Raw genomic sequence first — 17580 nt, 5'->3', positions numbered from 1 at the left:
TGGGACAAACCAATTTTACCAATTTTACGTTTATTATGTATTTAAAAAAACGATAACTCGAAAATAATAAAAATAAACTGTCTCCCTATGTTAGAAAAATAATACAGAAATAAAGAATAAAGTTAATAATTGTATTTTAAAAAAATTCGCTCTCTATATACAAGGATAATCTATAAATGTCCATTTGTGTAAAATATGTACCACTCAGAACAAAATTGTTTAGCAAACAACTCCAACTCGAGAAATATATGTAATGATCGGCGCGTCGAAAATAACTTTGCCGTCCAAGATCTTGAAAGACTTCGATCGGCTCTCGGCTGCCGGCTCTCGATGCTACCTACCTAATACCCTTGGCAGAAAGCGAGCTATTAGTTCCGCAGTCGCGCCACGAATTAACGAGACCGCGGTGCTTTTCCGTGCGGTCAGCACGAGCGAAGAGCGCGAGGAATGACCGAACGGTGTACAGCAGAAACGACGAAACCGTTTCTCAATCATGTTTCTCTTCTGCAGTGCCGTGGCGCGTCTCGCGGTAGGCTATGTCGATTTTGACTCTGCTGATCGTAGGAGCTACAGTACTAATTAAAGCGCCGGCTAACAAAAGGTAATGTATAAGAACGCGTATAAGTCTCTTTCTCTCTCTCTCTCTCTCTCTTTCTTTCTTTCTCGTAAGCGTATGCCGCGCACACATACACTCGCGGGGAAAGTGCACCGGCTCGCCGTGTACGTGTGGGGCACTTAAGTGCACGTAGGATATATATCGAAACGGTTCATTGTAAGCCGAACAATGACCGAGTGGCCAAGTGTGAGGTTCAGGGACGCAGAGACGCGGGGCAGAGAGGCAAGAAGAAGAGGCACTCCGGGCAGACGTGCACAATGTGTGGCGGAACGTGGGACCAAAGTGGGAATATCGTTGCGGCAACGGCAACGAGAAAATGCCGCGCCGCACACCGCAAGAACTTTTTATTTGCCTTTGTTCCCGCGTGCCTGCACGATTAATCTCACATACCATTTCCCGCGGAGCGAGCGACCGTTTGCTCCATATTTCGGCCACCTTCCCCCGACACGCGTTTTATCTCCTTACATCGGACTTGATTTAACAATGGCCGAATGAACGGATAACTCGCGTAACCTGCAAACTCGGATATGCTTAAGAGATAACGGTACGAATTATGAAAGTAAACTCGGAGATACCTACTGCTATACGATTCGAGTTAAGTTTAACAATGAGACTTACATCATTTGTAAATTACGATCGAGTGTAACGCAATATTGCGACATCGTACACATTCCTTTCTATAATACTCATATTAATATACATTTATAGAGATCATTATCCATGTATAATTATTTTTCAAAAGTATGCACGTCGTGTAATATACGCTACATTCTCTACATTGCCGCCTCGAACAGTAGAATACCTTCGCAACAATATCGCGCGCGACGCAGTTCGCTGAACTCCGTCTGCAGTAAACTCGACTCGCATCCGCGAAACGCGCCGGTGCGGTGCGGTGCAGCGCGGCGCGAATTTGACACAGAAACACCGAAGTTTAGCTCGACGCGCTCGATTGCACGACGATGCTGACGATCGGCCAAGATGATCGAATGTCCGAATAGATTGAACGTTGCAGCGTCGTCTGTAGCGGCTACCAGTTTCACCTATACAAAAGCGAGCAAATAGGGAAGAACGTACACCGTCCCAGCCGGGAACTGGAAGCACGGCCACTTCGTATATCGGTGCACACACTGTACATGGCATTACCGCGCGCGCAAAAGCCATGCACGTGTGCGCGCGTGTGTGTTTAGCCGTGTACTTCCATGTGTGTGTGTGTGTGTGTGTGTGTGTGTGTGTGTGTGTGTGTGTGTGTGTGTGTGTGTGTGTGTGTGTGTGTGTGTGTGTGTGTGTGTGTGTGTGTGTGTGTGTTGCGATGCATACGCAGAGACCGTGCAGAAGGCGCAGGTATATATGTGTAACATGGAGTCTAGGAAGTACGTAAGGCGAGTGCAGCTCTTCTAACGGTAATTCCCTTAGACCAGTACCGCAACTCCTGCAACCCAGAAGAGGCGATGTTTCTGCCGCCGCCGTTGCTGCTGCACTTCTCTCCGTTTCAGTGAGGAGTCCAGGAGAGGCGGAGAGGAGAAGAGGGAGAGAGCGAGGGCTGGGGAGAGGGAGGACGAGGAGAGGAGAGGAGAGGACTGCTGTTATGTACGAGTATCGCGAGAGGCGATCCGAATGTCAGTTCGAGGGCCAACTCTTTTCTCTCGGGCCGCGTCTCCCTCTCCCTCCCCTTCCCCGGTTTCTTCCTCTTCTTCCCTATCTTCACGCTACGTTCCAGCGAAAGGGGGAAGACGACAAAGAAACCGGCGAGGAGTAAGAGGGCGGGAGGGGACGGGCGCGAGGCGCGAGGATGGAAGACCAGGAAAAGTAACAGTAACCTTCTCGCGTTACGTTACCGTGAACTTGCTCGGCTTCGTGTAATTAGCGCGATACTCGACGCGAAATCGTGATCGACCACGAACGGTATTAATTCGCAGTTACGACGCGCCATATCTTATAAAAGCGACACGCCGCGATAAAACACGCTCGCGTTTACTCTTTTCCCCGGCGTAAACATATTCTCAGACAACACGCAATACTTGGCGCAAACACATTTTACTCTTACGTGCGTTCAAGAATTTTTTCTCACAGCGCAATTTTCAAATTTTCCCTTTGTGTTAATGAGAAGAAACGAAAATAAGCGCTCGTGTATGAATGAAGCGTCATTGAGGCTCACGCGATCGTGGACGTTTCAGGATAGCCGGAAGGGTCCGTGCATCTGTCGATTCCGCATAGTTATGAGAGATGATAATTATGACGCGGTGCGTCCCCTTTTCTATACTTTTACGGAGGCTCTGATCTTTCTCCCGCGAAGGCCACGCTCTGAATAGCCCGCAGGATTATTCCCGCCGCTGCATTTACCCGGGCTGCAACGGGGCCCAAGTAATAAGTCGATTATTTTTCGATGGTAACCGCAGAGAGGCGCGTAAACGTTTCGATCGGGTGGATTAAATGGACACGAATAACAGCACGATGAGAGGAAGACCGGCGCGGTTTAAACGTAATTTGCTTCGCTGTGGAAACAAACTCGGTATAAAAGGCCATCTCGAACGAGCTTTCAGGGACCGGCGCGGCGTATTGTCAGATCCAATTTCCTATACCGCAAGAAGCAAACAGTTCGATCGAGTCGCTTCCGCAAACGCGAGCATCATAATTTTATAACCGGTCGCGCGGAGATAGAGAGCTCGCGTTAATTTTTCTAACTGTGCACTGGTAATATAAGAAAGCCTATTTATTGAAGTGAACACTTTTAGGATTTAGATATCTACAGAAAATATGTGTCACAAATCAAGCACCGCCAAATCATCCGATAAAGAATACTTTAATAAATACAAAATCAATTTCGTATATCCTAAATTTAAATCAAGCTGGTATTATTTATTATCGTGGTATTATCTCGTTGGTATTATTTTTTTAAATCACGCTTATTATAGTTTTAATCGCTCACATCAATGCGGCCATTATAATCCAGCCGACGAAAGTGCATGACTTCTAATAATAACGTATAATTTTAGAGTGTTTGATAAGAGTTATCAAGAGCGTATGCGTGTTTTTCCGACATCGCATGCACACGCACCCTTAATTCTCTGTCAGGTTCCGATCGATGCCATTCCCCTCGACACGTTTAACGCCACTCAAAGTGCACCCTTACTCGCACCCTAGTTGCGAGTAATACCCTCGCTCGTGTTTTCCGTCTTCGAAAAATAAGTAAGCCTCGATTCCTAGTATATTTTACGTATATTCCTGCACACGTGGAGCCGTCTGCACCCGCGAGCGTAAATATCAACACGCGCGTGCATTGCCCTGTTTGACGCGCATCGACGGAACTCGAGTCAAAGTGACTGACGGTCGATAGCATATTCCGATGAGTTAGTGCCGAAGATTAAATAACAAATAAATGACGCGGTGTTATGTAATCTATCCATAAACATTTGTGATAAAAATAATGACTTGAAACAATAATCAAAGTGTGTAACAAAAATATGATTTATGTTATAATGCGCTTTTTAGCTTTGACACACACATTATTCTTCTAAGAATTCTAATTTAAATATATAATTCTGTTAATAACGAATAAAATAAATAATTTTCTCTATCGTCTTTGATTCAGAAAACATGGATTTTTGACGTCGAAAAAATAATGATATATGAAAACTGTGCTATTTATATATGCGAATTGTATGACTGTTCTCAAATAAGAATACGTTAACGCAATATTGTGTTATTAATCCTCATGTGTAAAATACAGGCAGTAATCTGTAGTAAGTCACTCACCCTGCGGTCGTGACTACAGAACAAAAAAAAATGGCCGTCCACCTTTTATCATATTCACGGAACGAGTTCCTCTCCGTCATTCTCTCGAAAGGCGTCAGACCAGATCGACGTTTTGAAAAAAACGCTGACGGCGACGCTGGAGAGTGCGCGCGAAGGGACGCACGTCGAGAAAATTCGCTCCCGGCACTACCAATTGGCAATTGCATCGTCTGATAGTATAATGACGGAATGGACGGGCGGATGCGTACACGCATTTGACGCATCTGCCCGGTGCATTTCGCTCCGGCAAAGTGGACGATGAGCGATGCAACCCGTTTGCGCGTGCACGTTGCGCTACACGGAGAGAGAACTTTACGGCAATATCGCAGAAAACCCGGCGAGTGTCGCTGGCCTTTGCATAAACATTGCATGCGAGTAAATATCGGCACGCTGTCCGGAAACGATCAATTTCCGATAAGAAGAAATTAAACTCTGAGAGACTCGAGTTGTATTAAACTAATATAGAAAGTGAACAATGCGTAATTCAAAATTTTAACTACAAATTTCAAAAACTCCAGAAAGATATGTAGGGAGGTGAAAAGATACTCATCGTCAGAACGTTTAAAAAAAATTACAATACATGACTAAATTGATGTAGAAGTTAAGTGTCACACACATCGGAACGGTACGTGGCAGATTTAAGAAATGGAGCAAACTTTTATCGTGCACCGCGATCGATAGCTTTCGCGCCCTATTCTGCAAGGTGTCTATTAATAGATGTTAGACGGATAATCGATAACACGACCTATATTACATTTATTACACAACGTTTCTACTCAACGTCAAAAGTAAGTACTTTCAGTGGCGTTGTATTTTTATCAACGTTCACGTTACTTATCTAAACAGTTCTTCGTTCCATTCTCCGTGATCTCCTTAAGTGCCCTCGTCACAGAATGTTTCATCTCGCCCGCTGATTCGAAGCTGTTCCCGGTTAATCAATATCTAACAAAGCACGAGATAGCTGTGCTTCTCCACAGCTTCTTCATCTCGGCCCGGAAAATGTCATTACTCGACGTAAGCATATATACTTATGAAGATTCGCAATATCAAAGTCAGTCAAAGGAATACACCGTAATGCAAAGGCACTTTTAAAAATTTGCCAATTCAAATCAGTGTGGGAAATGTAAATAGTAGGTACATTATTGATAAAGCTACTTCTGTAGAAAAAATAAAGTAATAAAAATATTGTTCTCTGATCTGTGTTGTTCACTCTATTAGTTCTTATTCACAGTTTAATCTGTAATTAAGAAAATTGGCGACTGACAACGGTCGGCTCCCTTTAATCTTTTATGCACGTCGAATGTGCGCGATTTATTATAGGGATCGGTGTCAAATGGCACGTTTAGCGCTCAAGTGCGGTGAGAAATATGGATCGACATATATAAAATCATTGATCGTTATGGACTCTGGCTATATCTAACATCCGCCACTTATCGGAGTACGTGATTCTCGTTCAACACCACCTCGCTCATATATGTGTGAAACCCCCCTTGGGATGGATAAGCTTTTAAAAACACCGTATTGAAAAATTCTCTCGATCGCTATAATATTGACAAGCAAAAACCAAAGCTATGAAACGAGTAACGAGTGAATCTTCGATAATGCTATATATGTGCCAACGAAAATACTTGCAAAAATAAAAAAAATTAATTATAACTTATACCATTTATTCCAACGTGTATCTCGCGCATATGTTGTATATCTTTCTCAACGATCTGGTTTATGTCTTGCAATTGCCCGCTCAGCCATCCGAGAGAGGGAACGCGCCATCGTCGGAATTATTACAACTTCCGGTGATGTTAAACGGATCTATAGGGAACAGTGCCGCGGAAGCTGTAACTCGTTCTCATTATGTCACCACGCTATAGTGCGCGTGCACCTATCGAAAGACAAATACTTACCATTGTCCGACATATCAAATTAGTATTTAAAGATATTTAACATAGACATCTAACACCTGCTTTTGTAAAATATAGCTTACCGGATTTTGGCAATGAGAAAGAAATTCTTTCTAGCCGTCAAAAACAGATAATGTAAATATATAATAAAAAAATTTTTAATTTTAAAAAATATTCCTATTATTCGACAATAAATATATCCTTCTTTCCTATAAAAAACATGTTACTAATTGCATAGCACAAAATGATGCATTGTTATTATGTCCACCGAATTTTAAACAAACACGTACGTTTGAGTGAATTATCCAAAATTCTGATCGCAGGGATTCCTCGATGCTCGATCGACTGCCTAACGAACCGTAGGGACAGGCATTGCCAATTTGGCAGTGTCTTCGGAACGATAAATCAACCTTAACTGTGTCGGACGCATCTCGATGCACATCCGCATTCTCGATACGCTCCGTTACCTCATTATTGTCGCTGCGTTTTTCCTAAAAGATAAGAAATCCTCTCCGCGCTCCCCGCTTTAACTAATGCCGACGGGATTTCTTGCACCGTCTTCTTATTCTAGAAATGCCGCGGAAATTTCCCGTTGACTTTGTCGCGGATGCAACTGTCTCACTGTGTATATACGCGAGTGTGCGCGCGCGCATATTTGCCTGCCAATTAACTTTATATCCCCGGCATATTACGCGTGATGTGACGTTACCGAGCGTAAAGTCGAGAGAGTCAACGAAAGTGAATATACAGTATGGAAAAAGCGAAATGCAAAGGCGAGCGAAGGCGAGGAGGAGTGAGGCCGCGGAAGGAGCTTCTGGCTCCGGCGCGGGCGCCCGAGGCGCATTCATGGAAGGGCTTCGTTTTCGAAGGTTAGCGCACGAACAAGAATGCCACTGCTTGACAGCAGAATGGGAACTGGGAGAATCAATGATCGGGACCGCGCGATCGCTTGCCAAAGCAGTCGTTGCCGTTCGTGTGCTTCGCGTTTTTTTTTTCCCCTCCTCGGAGGACAATGGAAATCGGGAGGAAAGTACCACTGTTCGATTACGCTGAAAATTATCGTAACTTTCGGTGCCTCCCGTTTCGTGCACGTGCACGTGCACGTTACATGCACGGTATACAGACTGCCTTCTCCCTATATCGGAAGGAATAAACCCTATATCGGAAAACACGATGCATCGTTTTGTTAACAAGACTACAGCAAAATATAATCTGTTTAAAGTTAAATATATAAGTTTCCTTAAATGAGCCTTTTAGAATTAAATGTACAATTATTTTTAAAGAGATATGGAATACGATTTTTACACTTGATTTTGACACTTAGACCGTCATTTTTAATAATATGTAAGTTATGTATGTAAGGTATGTATAGATATAAGGGTATATATACATCAATCACGATAGAGATGACGAAATAAAATCTCCGTTATGTTCTCACCGCTGTCTTCTGTCTTCTGATTAGAAAGAAGCAAAACGAGCCGCGATACAGAAATAAAACGAAAGAGGATAGTTAAGAAATAACGGCGCTATTAACGAGAGATCGGGATAGCGACTAAAAGCGATTAATTTCTCGTGGCTCCTAGGATTACGTTTAATTAATATAATCCTCCAGAGAGGATAGTCCCGCAATGTGTACTTAACGTGCAGCACACATCTGCACATCTGTACTCGCACTGCGTGAAAACGGTAAGTATATATGCATACGCAATATCATAAATTATGTACGAAATTCAACGTTTTTTTTTTAAATATAATTACCATTTCGTTTAGTTTATTTTATGACAGATAATACATTGGCATCTGTTTTTACAAAACTCCATTTTCGTCAAAACTAAAAGTTTTCAAAACATTTCATACATTATCTCAGGTTATTTATTTTTTGTATTAATAAATATTATTAATTAAGTAATAATAATGGTTAACAATCGAGTTGAACAAAAATATATCTGTATAAAAACTTGTGAATTTATATATAGTACTGTCTTAAAAATTGTACGGTCGAATATTATAAAAACTGCAGTTTACGCGATTTTTTTCTAGCTTGACGTTGCACCGAGGTATCAAATTGTTTTCTACGCTAAGTAGAGATAACTTTATACGACAGCGCGTATCGTTCTTCTTTTTCATCCAGGTCGGCTAGAACGAACTAATTCCGCTCTAGTACGGGACAGCAACGACCGCCGATACACGTGTGAAAGCAGCTTAAAACCGGTCCCACCCACATAAGAGATCTCAATAGTGTACCCGTAAATGCACGGCGCGCTCTAAACGACCGACAAAAATTAATATATTCCAATTACGGACGACAATGTTGCAAACCCTCCCGATGTGCCATGCCCACGGGCGACGTACTCATGGATGCAAGAAAATTCATTTTTGCGCGACTGCTTTCCAACCAATCATACAATAGCCTTGAATCCTTCGAATAATATAATCGAAACACGATTTAATTTGATCAGCGGCATCATCTTGACTTCGTTATATTTTTTTTTTTCACATAAAATATTTTCATTTCTATAAAATATGTTATCAAATCAAGAAATCATTATAAAAAATATAGAATTATGAGACACTAACACTGCGTAAACGATATGCGGCTTGAAAAATCTAATTTTCCGCAGATTCGCGGAAGTTTAAAAGCAACCGCGACTTAACTTCTTTAAACTACAATTTGCAGTGGATGCACGTCTCGCAATATTAGCTATAAAGCCTAGGTTCCACTGGTTGGTAGACCCCCAATGCTGTTGCGCTAAGTGCGTGAGATTACGAGAGATTTACATTTAAACAGCATCTAAATCTTTGGCACGGTGTGGGAAAATTGCCCGTCGCGTTCAACGACGGTAAATCAGTAGCGGGCCTCGACCGAATACCAGAACGTTTATTAATTGCTACGAGCTCTCGTGGTTGAGAAGATCGATGTGTTTCTCTATACCAATTATAATAAAAACATTTTACATTTGCAAAAAAATAAAGAATTTCACGGTAATCACTTCATATACGATAATAAACTACAATATGTGTGAACTTTTATACAAGTAATTATAAAATTTATAAACAATACATTTATATTTACCATATCACGTTACGTGCAACAATAATTTTATTTGATTCTGTTCATAACATAAATCGGACAGCAGAGAACCACGGGAAATTATTCCCTCCCAACGTAATTCCCTCGCCGTCAGGTGCAATTAGGCGCCGGGTTTCGCCCAACTGTTAGTAGCTGCGAGTCGTGTTATTTGGTCGGCCGGGACACAATTGGATCGCCTTTGAAATTTTCCGTGAAGTTGGCACCCGACTTTAACAAAATGAATTTTTAAAAAAAGGAAATTGTAGCATTTTCGTTGTAGTTGTTTGTAGTAACAATGATTTCGTTTGTAGTTTTATCGATTTTGCAAAAACAAAGATTTTTAAAAATCACTCTTGCCTAAAATTGAGATATTTGAAATTCGCTTGCGCCATGTGTTTTAGAATCGTTTGTAGTTGTTTGTAGTAACAATGATTTCGTTTGTAGTTTTATCGATTTTGCAAAAACAAAGATTTTTAAAAATCACTCTTGCCTAAAATTGAGATATTTGAAAATCGCTTGCGCCATGTGTTTTAGAATCGTTTGTAGTTGTTTGTAGTAACAATAATTTCGTTTGTAGTTTTATCCATTTGGAAATAACGAAAAATTAAAAAATCACTCTTACTCAAAATTGAGATATTTGAAATTCGTTCGCGCCATGTGTTTTAGAATCGTTTGTAGTTGTTTGTAGTAACAATAATTTCGTTTGTAGTTGAATAATATAAAAGTTACAACGTATTTGCAATATAAAAATAACGTATCTTTCTCAATTTTAAAGATATCTCGAATCCGCTTGCGCTATGTGTTTTAGAATCCTTTGTAGTTGTTTGTAGTAACAATAATATCGTTTGTAGTTTTATCCATAAAAAAAACAAATATTTAAAAAAATTACTCTTACCCTAAATTGAGATATCTCACATCAAAATATTTTTCGTGTACTTCTTAATGTATCCAAACGTTTTCCGAAGAGTTCTGTTCATAAACATTTGTCTATTTTTCAAATAAATATCGGAAATCGGCTAGCGTGTCTCACTCATGTAGTCGTAAATGCGGCAATAAAAATCATTTAAAAATTAAATAATTCTAATCGGCAGAACTATTTGGAAAACGTTAGGACACATTCAGAACTACACGAGAAATATTTTAGAACACCCAGAATTTCAGAAATCGGCCAGCGTCTCATTTGTTCTTCGAAAAACGTTTGTTCGGATACATTCAGAACTATACGAGAATTATTTTAGAACTCAGAATGTAGAATATAGAGTCTAGGGCTCTGATTTTATTCCGTTTTTCGAATAAACGTTTAAACGCGAAACGTTTATCCATTTACATTTTCTTCCAGAAGAACGTTTACTTGTAAAAAACGTCTACACGTTTAAACGTTTAGTAAACGTTTACTAAACGTTTAACCGTTTATCTTAACATTTAAATGTATATTAGAGTCTGGTAAACGTTTAAACGTTTATCAGAGAGAGACCCTAGATTTAAAACATGTGTATTCGGAAAAACGTTTCTAATAAACGGATATGTTAATTAAACGTTTAATAGCGAGCTCAAATATAGACCAGCGTCCCCGTAAAGATTTTTTTAGGGGATAAAAATTATTTGTTTCGTTGTATTTCGTTTGTAGTTGAATAATTTAAAAGTTGCAATGTATTTGTAATAAACAAATTACGTATCTTTGTCAATTTTAAAGATATCTCGAATCCGCTTGCGCCATGTGTTTTAGAATCGTTTGTAGTTGTTTGTAGTAACAACAATTTCGTTTGTAGTGGAATAATTTAAAAGTTACAATGTATTTGTAATAAACAAATTACGTATCTTGTCAATTTTAAAGATATCTCGAATCCGCTTGCGCCATGTGTTTTAGAATCGTTTGTAGTTGTCTGACAAGCGGATTCGAGATATCTTTAAAATTGACAAAGATACGTAATTTGTTTATTACAAATACATTGCAACTTTTAAATTATTCAACTACAAACGAAATACAACGAAACAAATAATTTTTATCCCCTAAAAAAATCTTTACGGGGACGCTGGTCTATATTTGAGCTCGCTATTAAACGTTTAATTAACATATCCGTTTATTAGAAACGTTTTTCCGAATACACATGTTTTAAATCTAGGGTCTCTCTCTGATAAACGTTTAAACGTTTACCAGACTCTAATATACATTTAAATGTTAAGATAAACGGTTAAACGTTTAGTAAACGTTTACTAAACGTTTAAACGTGTAGACGTTTTTTACAAGTAAACGTTCTTCTGGAAGAAAATGTAAATGGATAAACGTTTCGCGTTTAAACGTTTATTCGAAAAACGGAATAAAATCAGAGCCCTAGACTCTATATTCTACATTCTGAGTTCTAAAATAATTCTCGTATAGTTCTGAATGTATCCGAACAAACGTTTTTCAGAACAAATGAGACGCTGGCCGATTTCTGAAATTCTGGGTGTTCTAAATATTTCTCGTGTTTTCTGAATGTGTCCTAACGTTTTCCAAATAGTGCCGATTAGAATTATTTAATGTGTTAAATGATCTTTATTGCCGCATTTACGACTACATGAGTGAGACACGCTAGCCGATTTCCGATATTTATTTGAAAATAGACAAATGTTTATGAACAGAACTCTTCGGAAAACGTTTGGATACATTAAGAAGTACACGAAAAATATGGGGATGGAATATCTCAAGTTAGAGTAAGAGCCATTTTTTAAATGTTTGTTTTTTTATGGATAAAACTACAAACGATGGCAGTTACTACCAATACAAAGGATTCTAAAACAAAAGCGTCAAAACGAACTCAGCCTATGTTTTGTTATGTATTTGTCATACAGAACATGTCGTGATGTGTATATAGGTATCTAATATATAAACTCTATGGCTGCGGTCCGATTTACGCTCACAGCACTGTAAGCATCTTCTGTCTAGGTTGCACATCGAATATCAAATGATGATAGAGCGATGCTATCGATGCTTCTGCGCTGTGAGCATGAATCGGACCGCATCCTATATAGAGTGCGTTGTTTTTAAACGCAGCCATCATTATTTGTCAAATTGACCAGACTCTTATTTGAAGTCTCTAGGTGGAGCCAGCTTAACCCTTCGCAGAACAAGTGGGGCTTTAAAGACCCGGTCGATATTTCAGTTTTGAATTTTTCGGAGACTTTACGGACTTATAAAAAAAAACCCAAACAAGAATCATATATAACAGTATAAATAAATTCTTAAAACCTTCGAAAGTACACTTGAATTGAATTTTTTCAGATTTTTTATGGCACTATTACAGCTTGAAAATCTTAACTGGCCTAAAAGACCAACATGTTCGACGGAAGCAGCAAAATTATACATGTTCTGCGAAGGGTTAACATGGCAAGCCCCTCCCCTATACCGAAAAAATATAAAGAGAGAGAGAGAGAGAGTGGTCATATAAAAAATCAAATATACCAGAATTTGTTGTTATTTTGTTTCTCTAACAAGGGAATCTCGCAAACTCGAAAATTCTGATTTTGATAAAACTTTACACACATGTAGGGGGCGGGGGGGAAGGGTAAATAGACGAATTTAGAGATTTTTGCGGCCAACTAATAATATACGGGCAACGTACTATCGAAACATACCAAAATCCGAATTTGTTGCTAACTCTAACATGTGGAAAGTAATTAGTTTATGTCAGCCGCTCGCGCCGCGCTGCATGACCACTCTTTATATTTTTTTCAATATGAGGAGGGGGCAGTTAATGATTTGTACTGTATGAAAGATGATTAAAAGCATGATACTCTCAATGGATTGTTGCCCTTTCTTTCTTTCCGAGAGATGGCGAACGAATAAAAACTACCGATTCTTGGTCGGATTTGAACTCGGATCTTCGGCACTTTTAAGGAGGGTCCACATTATCGAGCAGAACCGCGAGCCGAACTTCGCCACGAACCGACATTATCGAGCCGACAAAGTTTGGCTCGATAATGTGGACGCATGATCGGTTCGCGGCGAAGTTCAGCTCGCGGTTCTGCTCGATAATGTGGACCCTCCTTTAGAGCAGCGCATATCTCTCTGCGCCACGATCGCCACAGATAGCATATTAGAAGCTTAATACTATATTGTTATTTAAATTTTAATTTAAACACATTGCAATTTAAAAGATATTACACATATGTTTATAGAATTTTTAATTGTTGCGCGTATATTATTTAATCTGTTTTTAATAAAAATTTGAATAGTTGATATTAATTAATTATTTCGAATATTACATTCTGCGTAATTTCAAATAAATCTCGATGTATCATAGCCGTATGTTTCGCATCTCGTTTTACGTTGTTTAACAATTTCTTCTTTCAAATCACTCCTGAATCGCGTTTAAATGATAAAATTTTTCTTTAATATTTAATATTTAATATTCAACTGAGATTTAAAAATTATTTATACGTAGATATCTAGATATCTATATGTACAATCAAACATAATTCAGGCAGTGTTTTAAGGGAAATCTTATCCGAGTGTTTCTTTAGTAAATTACAAATATAATATTACGAATATAAAATTGATCCTCAAAATCAAATTGAACAACATGAAAACTATTTCAGGCGAATTCTTAAGTAGAAACGCGGCTACAAATATATTTAAGATTCATTTATTTAACCGGATCACGTTTCAAAACTGATTTCAGCCGGAGTTTCTCAGCAGAGACATGATTATAAATCGTCGCTGCACGGCGGCCGAAACTGCACAAAATTTACGACTCGCTACGTGCTAAAGCTGTAACGATAAACTTTTGATTCCGACAAAGCTTTTGACATAAATCAATGAGGCGCGATAGTATAAGAATAGGGAGGTAAGAAATAAAGTTGTCATTCCGATATTTATATGATCGTTACGCACGCCCACGAAGATATTGATAGTGGCGCGATAAATCTAAAGGCGCAGGATTGTAGGAGATCGATTAATACGCCGAATCGCAATGAAAATAAAATAACAATGTGAAGAACGCGGAGATCTCTCGCTCGAATAAAGCAATGATAAATTTGAATTCTCGGCCATTATAACTCGACCAATTAATTTTAGCGGAGTAGTGAAAACAGCGATCGTATATATCGAGTGGGATATGTGCGACAAGCTCGCTTAGCTGTACGAACATATCGCGAATAACAGATAGAATCTACAAACGCGCGAGGAGGATAGGCCATTGAATGCAATAGGCTTCCTCGGGGTCGGTCACTATCGACTTTTACATCTTTCGAATACGCACAAGGCTTCGGAGAGTCAACCCCCGAAGGATAACAAAGGCGGGATCGATGGGGCACGCGACTATTAATATGGGACTGTTCCATGGCTTATCTGCGGATCTTTCTTATGGCAAGACTGACGTTTTAATATTCGCAACAACTCAACTATATTCTCGTCAAAATTTATATATATATATATATATATATATGTATATATATAATGTAAAAAATATATTATTTAATTTAATATTATAAATAGTGCAAACTCTTAATCCTTCTCTTGATTTCGATCCTTAGTTAAAGCAGAGTTTGTATAGAATTAAACACACCGCGACGACTAATTATTGTCGGTAACTTTCGGGAAATCGACAACGCGGTTCTCACGGTTCGTTAGAGACCTAGCGGAAGTTCTCGTCTCTCGTTACGAGAAATGCGGCGGAAAGGATGGTAGAGAACCCTGACCAGAACGGCGCGGCGTCGTCGGTCGCGTCACCGTGGCGGCGGTGCGGCGGTGGCGGCAGCGTCGGCAGCGTCGGCGGCGTCGGCGACGCCTATATTGATTTTGGGACCCCGAGGAAAGCGTGTGGCGGACACGAGACGAAGGGGCGTAGCGAACGAATTTCTCTCTGTCAGAATGCGGCAAGGATAACTGAACAGCGTGGAAAGTTCGCGGTATCAAAAGCGATGCGTCTTACGAACGTAAAGTGGCAACGACGTATCGTTTCGAGTGCGGCGTTGTAATACCTTGTGGCATGCGCTGCAGCAACCGCTGTCGGTCGTTAACCGTATATATACACGATTAAAGATTTAAATCCCGCCGGTGATGGCATTGCCACGGCGCATCAATCGTCAAGAAGTCAATCTACTGCGAACAATCTTTATTTACATATTCATAAGCCGCGATGCGAAAATCTAGAGGATTATGCGTTTACGTATCCACAGAATTAATAAAGTTGGCAACTCTCTGAAAGACGAACATTAAAACATGTCGAGATAATCAATTTCTAGTAATTTATTTCTACCTTCATATAGTCTGGTCAACAATATCTAACATAAATTCTCAATAACCTTAGGAAGCTCAAATAATTGGAAATCAATAAATAAAAGGAAAGAGCACAGAGCCATAACAAAATGTTCGGGTCGTAAATTCTTAATGCAACGAATACTAGTCTACATTATTGATATCGATCTTAATATACAATCCCTGACCTCTATCAAGTTAGCCCCCCCACCATCGCAAAAAAAATCCGCACCTATTTTAAAAATTTAGTGCTATTTATGTGCTAATTTGTTGCTCTAGTCCGGATTTTGTTGCTCAAACCGTTTAGCAGGAAATCGCGATCGAAATGGGTGGGGCCAGCTTGTCGTCAAGCTAGCCCCCCCATAATAAAAAACCTATATAGAGTGCTCAAATCCAAAAACCAAATACACCAGAATTTGTTGCTTTTTTGTTGCTCCAAGATAGCGTGAAAACATTTTTGAAATATAACGTTTTTTTAGAAAATACGTATATCCGAATACTTAACAGACAGCACTATATTGACTACATCTTAAACAACGTTATATTTCCAAAATGTTTTCACGCTATCTTAAAGCAACAAAAAAGCAACAAATTCTGGTATAAACGTTTTTTCGATTTGAGCACTCTATATATATTTTTTCGCATGGGGGGGGGGGGCAGCTTGACACAAGTTCTAGCCCCACCACATACTAAAAAACACATATAGAGTGCTCAAATCCAAAAAACAAATACACCAGAATTTGTTTCTTTTTTGTTGCTTTAAGATAGCGTAAACAAATTTTCGAAATATAAGGTTCTGTAAACAATGCCACTAATAAATAATGCATCTTTGACCGTTATCTACGACTTGGATGGCTAAAAATTAAGTAAAAGAATTTGTTGCTCGGGTCAACAAAATCATATGTTGCATATTCTGGTAGGGCACGGTCCATAGAATATTTAAATAACAAAAAGACCCGAGCAACAAATTCTTTTACTTAATTTTTAGCCATCGAAGTCGTAGATAACTGTCGACGCGGAGATAAATAATTTGTTTTTTGCAGTTAGGGGCGAGCAACAAAATCGCAAGTTGCATATTCTGACAGGGTACGGTCCATAGAATATTTTAATACCAAAAAGAGCCGAGCGACAAATTCTTTTACTTAGTTTTTAGCCATCCAAGTCGTAGATAAGATGCAGTATTTATTAGTGGCATTGTTTACAGAACCTTATATTTCGAAAATTTGTTTACGCTATCTTAAAGCAACAAAAAAGCAACAAATTCTGGTGTATTTGTTTTTTGGATTTGAGCACTCTATATGTGTTTTTTAGTATGTGGTGGGGCTAGAACTTCTGTCAAGCTGCCCCCCCCCCCCATGCGAAAAAATATATATAGAGTGCTCAAATCGAAAAAACGTTTATACCAGAATTTGTTGCTTTAAGATAGCGTGAAAACATTTTGGAAATATAACGTTGTTTAAGATGTAGTCAATATAGTGCTGTCTGTTAAGTATTCGGATATACGTATTTTCTAAAAAAACGTTATATTTCAAAAATGTTTTCACGCTATCTTGGAGCAACAAAAAAGCAACAAATTCTGGTGTATTTGTTTTTTGGATTTGAGCACTCTATATAGGTTTCTTATTATGGGGGGGCTAGCTTGACGACAAGCTGGCCCCACCCATTTCGATCGCGATTTCCTGCTAAACGGTTTGAGCAACAAAATCCGGACTAGAGCAACAAATTAGCACATAAATAGCACTAAATTTTTAAAAAGGTGCGGATTTTTTTGGCGATGGTGGGGGGGCTAACTTGATAGAGATCAATCCCTGGCTATATTATCAGACGCACCTAAACTTTTTACAACTCATTGACTTCCCAGCACCAGCTTTATGATACCGTTCATCTATCATTGTTATACTCCATCGAATTAGATTAAGAAACTATTGTTCTATTAGAATATAGTCATTTGTTTATGACGTATTAA

General features: G+C 39.2%; 1 protein-coding gene across 8 annotated transcripts in view; it reads right to left on the bottom strand.

Annotated features, from left to right (window-relative positions):
- The window catches only part of Prosap (SH3 and multiple ankyrin repeat domains prosap), a 128544-nt gene that overhangs the window by 105130 nt on the left and 5834 nt on the right, over nt 1-17580 (bottom strand). The window lies entirely within an intron of this gene.

Source organism: Temnothorax nylanderi, unplaced genomic scaffold (genome assembly GCF_030848795.1).
Source record: "Temnothorax nylanderi isolate EJ_2023f unplaced genomic scaffold, tnyl_v1.0 TNYL_tig0123_pilon, whole genome shotgun sequence".
In the NCBI taxonomy this organism is placed as follows: domain Eukaryota; kingdom Metazoa; phylum Arthropoda; class Insecta; order Hymenoptera; family Formicidae; genus Temnothorax; species Temnothorax nylanderi.
This window is presented reverse-complemented; position numbering and strand designations above follow the sequence as displayed.